This window comes from Priapulus caudatus, unplaced genomic scaffold (assembly GCF_000485595.1).
Source record: "Priapulus caudatus unplaced genomic scaffold, Priapulus_caudatus-5.0.1 Scaffold1857, whole genome shotgun sequence".
NCBI classification, from domain to species: domain Eukaryota; kingdom Metazoa; phylum Priapulida; class Priapulimorpha; order Priapulimorphida; family Priapulidae; genus Priapulus; species Priapulus caudatus.
In genome coordinates, this window is record NW_014578918.1 from 13,863 (window position 1) to 19,209 (window position 5,347).

A 5,347-nucleotide genomic window follows, 5' to 3' on the forward strand; every position below is an offset into this window, starting at 1 on the left:
AGATCACGCAGCAACAGGCAGCACAGCAGTAAGCAACAGCAGCAACATGCAGCAATACCAGCAGCAGCAAGCAGGCAGCAACCGTAGCAGTAGCAGCCAGCAGCACCAGCAGCAACAACAGGCAGCATAAACAGCAGCAGCAACAGCAGCAGGCACAGCAGCAGCAACGAGAGGCAGCAACAGCAGCGGTCCGGTATCGTCTGCCTTGATGTTGGCATGGCAATCCGTGAGTCCATTTATCGATCCGCTGCAGCGTGCGCACGCACGCTCACGCACGCGACACACGTACGGCAGCGCACATACACGCACGGCCACGCACGCACGCCCGCACGCAAACACTGCGCGACGCTTGACGCAGCCCACACACGGCACGCACGCAGGCACCGAATCTTGACATGCAAATGACAGCCACAATCGAGATAGAAAGAGAATCGCGAGAGAGAGAGAGAGAGACGGAGAGAGAAAGATAGACAGAGAGAGATGAGATAGAGAGAGACATAGAAGAGATAAGATAGATAGATAGTATAGATTAGATAGATATGATCGATAATATATATATATATGATACGAGTAGATAGATAATATATATATATATAGATACGATTAGATAGATAGAATAGATTAGATAAGATAGATAGATAGATAGATAGATAGATAGATAGATGGTGGATAGATAAGATAGATAGATAGAGTAGATAGATAGATAGATAGATAGATAGATAGATATGATAGATAGATAGTAGATAGATTAGATACGAGAGAAAGATAATAGAGATAGAGAGATAGAAGAGATAGTAGATAAGAGAAAGAAAGCGTGTGAGAGAGAGACAGAGAGAGAGAGAGAGGAGAGAGAGAGGGGAGAGGGGAGGGGGAGGGAGATAAGAGAGAGAGAGAGTTGAGGAGAGGACCCCGAGCGAGTGCAGACTTAGAATATTCTAACTAACGAGCGCTATGCGCAGCCTTACAATGCAGCTCACCTCATTTAGCATGTTTCGTCATTGGAGCGGCATATTAGCGCGGCGTGTGCGTGCGTGGCGCGTAGCTTGTTGTGTGCTTGTGGTCCGTGCTGTGCCTGTGTGCTGTCGTGTGTGTGTGCTGCTGCTGTGCTGTGCTGCTGCGGGCGTCCGTCGCTGCGTACCGTGTGTGTGCTGCTCGTCGCGTCCCGCTGTGCTCGCCGCTCGCGTGCTGCTGTGTCCGTGCCCTGCTGCTGCGCTCGTCGCTGCTCTCGCTGCTGTGGTATGGCCGCGGTGTGCGTTGCGTGTGTGTGTGCGTGTGTGCGTGCGTGTGTGTGCGCGCGCGAGTAGTAGATGAGATAACATGTGTCGTCGTGCGTGCGTGCGTGTGTGTATGTGTGTGTGTGTGGTGCGTGTGTGTGTGTGAGTGTTGTGTGTGGCGTGTTGTGTGTGGCGTGTGTGTATGCGTGCGTGCGTGCGTGTGTACGCGTGTGTGTGCATGCATGCGTGTACGTGTGTGTGTGCGTGCGTGCGTGCGTGTGTACGCGTGTGTGTGCATGCATGCGTGTACGTGTGTGTGTGTGGCTTGCGTACGTGCGTGTGTATCGCGTGTGTGGGCATGCATGCGTGTAGTGTGTGTGTGGTCTTGCAGATGCGTTTGTACGTGTTGTGTATGCGTGGCGTGCGTGCGTGGTGGTACGGCTGTGTAATGCATGGCATGGTGTATATACGGTGTGTGTGTGTGGCGTCGTAAGTTCTGGCGTGTGTGCGTGCGTGTGTGTGTGCGCGCGGCGCGTGCGTGTGTGTGTGTGTGTGTTGTGCGTGTGTGTATGTGTGTGAACGTGGCGTGTGGTGTGTGTGTGCATGGCATGCGTGTACGTGTGTGGCATGCGTGCGTGCGTGCGTGAGCGCGTTGTGTACGCGTGTGTGTGCATGCATGCGTGTACGTGGTGTGTATCGTGCGTGCGTGCGTTGCGTGTGGTAGCGCGGTGTTGTGTGCATGCATGCGTGTATCGTGTGTGTAGTGGCGCCGCCGTGCGTGTGTACGGTGTGTGTGTGCGCGCCTGCGTGTGTGTACGGGTGTGTGTGCGCGGCCCGCGTTGTGTACGTGTGTGTGGTGCGCTCCCACGTGTGTACGTGTGTGTGTGCGCGCCCGCGTGTGTACGTGGTGTGTGTGCGCGCCCGCATGTGTACGGTGTGTGTGTGCATGGCGCGTGTGTAGTGTGTGTATGCCGTGGCGTGCGTGTGTACGGCGTGTGTGCTTGCGTGCGTGCGTGTGTACGCGTGTGTGGGCTTGGGTGCGTGGCGTGCGTGTGTAAGCGTGTACGTGTGTGCGCGCCCGCGTGTGTACGCGTGTGTGCGCGCCCGGCGTGTGTACTGGGGTGAGCGTGTGTGTGTGCGCCGCGTGTGTACGTGTGCGCTTGCGTGCGCCCGTGTGTAGCGTGTGTGTGTGCCGCGCCGCGTGTGTACGTGTGGTGGTGCGCGCCCCCGGGACGCGTCGTGTAGCGTGTGCGCTTGCGTCATGCGTGTATAGTACGTGTGTGTGTGCGCGCCCGCGTGTTGTGCGCGGTGCGAAGAGATAGGTATGTAGGTAGGTAGTTACCATAGACAACCACGTGAAGAGATAGGTATGTAGGTAGGTAGTTACCATAGACAACCACGTGAAGAGATAGGTATGTAGGTAGTTACCATAGACAACCCCGTGAAGAGATAGGTATGTAGGTAGGTAGTTACCATAGACAACCCCGTGAAGAGATAGGTATGTAGGTAGGTAGTTACCATAGACAACCCCGTAAACACGCGTAACTGTGTGAGCTGTGTGGAATAATAATGGGCAAGCCTTCAGTCTGTTGCTATTAACACAAGACCGTAGCTAGCTAGGGGTATCGCAGTGGCTAGGGGTGGATACTATTATATGCTCATTAGCCAACCGCAGCCCTGTCCGCATCCCTCCACAATCTCTCCAGCATCCCTGCCCGCAATCTCTCCAGCACCCCTGCAGCATTCCTTCCGCAATCTCTCCAGCATCCATGTCCGCAACCTCTCCAGCATCCCTACCAGCATCCCTGCCCGCATCCCTCCGGAATCTCTCCAGCATCCCTGCCCGCATCCCTCCGCATTCTCGCCAGCATCCCTCCGCAGTCTCTCCAGCATCCCTCCGCATCCCTGCCAGCATCCCTCCGCAACCTCTCCAGCATCCCTGCCTGCATCCCTCCGCATTCTCTCCAGCATCCCTGCCAAAATCACAGTTTTCGCATCAATAGCAACGAATGGCGAATTCTATCGCAGCGAGAAATCTGACTCTGAAGCTGCTTCAATGGTGAAGGGGCTTCACGCTAGTTGCTCGCTGGTGAAAGGGCTCGCACGCACGCACGCGCACGTACGTACGCACGCACAAGTACGTATGCACGCACACACGGAAGCACGCACGCACGCAGCAGCAGCGCTGTATCGGCCACACGACCAGCCGTGTGTATATACGTACATACTCGTGAAGTGTAGACGTCACGCATACGTCACGCATACGCGTCACGCCTACGATCAGGAGTATAATTTTATATTATTCACTCCTGACACAATGTGTTATCCACGCGTATGTGCCATTTATCACTATTCATGTATCATTCAATATATAGCGCATACAATTGTAACTAAACTTCAACTGTGTTGAGCGAAAACAAAAACTGTACTTATACAATCAAGAGCGCATTAACCCGCTAATTGTTATAATGCGCTCTTGGTTCAATGTAATCTTTCTCTACGTATCACGCACTACAATGTGCGTACAATCCGTTTGTAGGTATCAGCTAATATAGAGTGCATAAAATGTGCTCTGCTTGTGTATTTACCATGTACTATATATTGTATATAGAAAAAGGAGCTTATTAACTATATTTATCATTCGTGTTAAGTTTATAATATATCAAGAGTAGGCCTAGGTTTAATAGAGACTCTATGATGTACTCCTCTAATATATATCTCGTATAACGCCGTGTGTTAATCTATGTGTCATTTAATGTAGCGTACATAATGTATAACGTAGTATATATGTATATGTAGCGTATATAATGTATAACGTAGTATATATGTATATGTAGCGTACTAATGTAGCGTATATAATGTATAACGTAGTATATATGTATATTGTACAATCGTCTTCCGTGTGGTGTATTCATTCGTTCGTCGGTTGAGAGTGAGCGAGGTGTCAACCGCAGGGTGTCAACCACAGGGTGTCAACACTGGGTTGTATGTGTGTGTTATATCATAGGTTCCAGATAAGTATCTACTCCTCTCCACCCATACACCCAACCACTACACACCTTAAAGTGATTACGTCAGCGTAAATAGTAATAAAAACATATATTTCCACTTTTTCACAAAATATAAGTAATTCTGTTCACTTTTTATGGTTAAATTGCTGCATTATACTTCCTGTCGCTTTTTCACAAAATATAAGTAATTCTGTTCACTTTTTATGGTTAAATTGCTGCATTATACTTCCTGTTTTACTATATTGTTCGATGTGAACATACACTCGTGGTCAGGAACGTAATCTCAAATCGTCCAGGTTTTTTTGGATTTTTAACTAGTTGAGAAACAATCTTATCAGGTAAAAATTTGACGATACGTTTAGTACCGTCAGTTCTAACTTTTAATGTAAAAAAATGGCAAATTTTTTTTTACAAATTTTACGATAGAAAATTCGTGACGTAGTCAATTTAACCTTCACTCCACCACTACACCTCCGCCATACACCCCCAGCCCAACTACCCCGCACACAAGCAAATGAAACACGCTAGAAGGAGGGGAGGAGGGTATACGTGTCGTGTAGTAGCGATGAATGCGAATGAGCTCACTGAATTCCACACCTGCGCCGGCAAGATATCGACATCCTAGCAAACGAGCTTTCGAGCCAAAAAAAACGATTTCCATACACACGCACGTATATGTGTATATATATATATATATATATATATATTCGCAAAAATTCACTTATTTCGCTATACAGAGAATACAGAAGAACAAAAGCGGACCTGATGTAGTCACACACAAACACGCGATGCAACATAGCTCGACAAGTCAGGAAATAAACAGCGCACGTGCGTGCGTACGTGCTCTATACACACTCTCGTATACTCGTGAATAGAGTTGTACTCAAGAGAGGCGTCAGAGAGAGGCGGGGAGAGAAAGAGAGAGAGAGGGGGAGAAACGAGAGAGAAAGAGAGAGAGAGAGAGGGGAGAGAGGAGGGAGAGAAAGAGAGAGAGAGGGCGAGAGAGAGAGGGGGGGGGGAGGAGAAAACGGGAGCGGAGTGGTCGATGCATTTATAACACGCACGCACGCACGCACGCACGCACGCACGCACGCACGCACGCACGCACGCACGCACGCACGC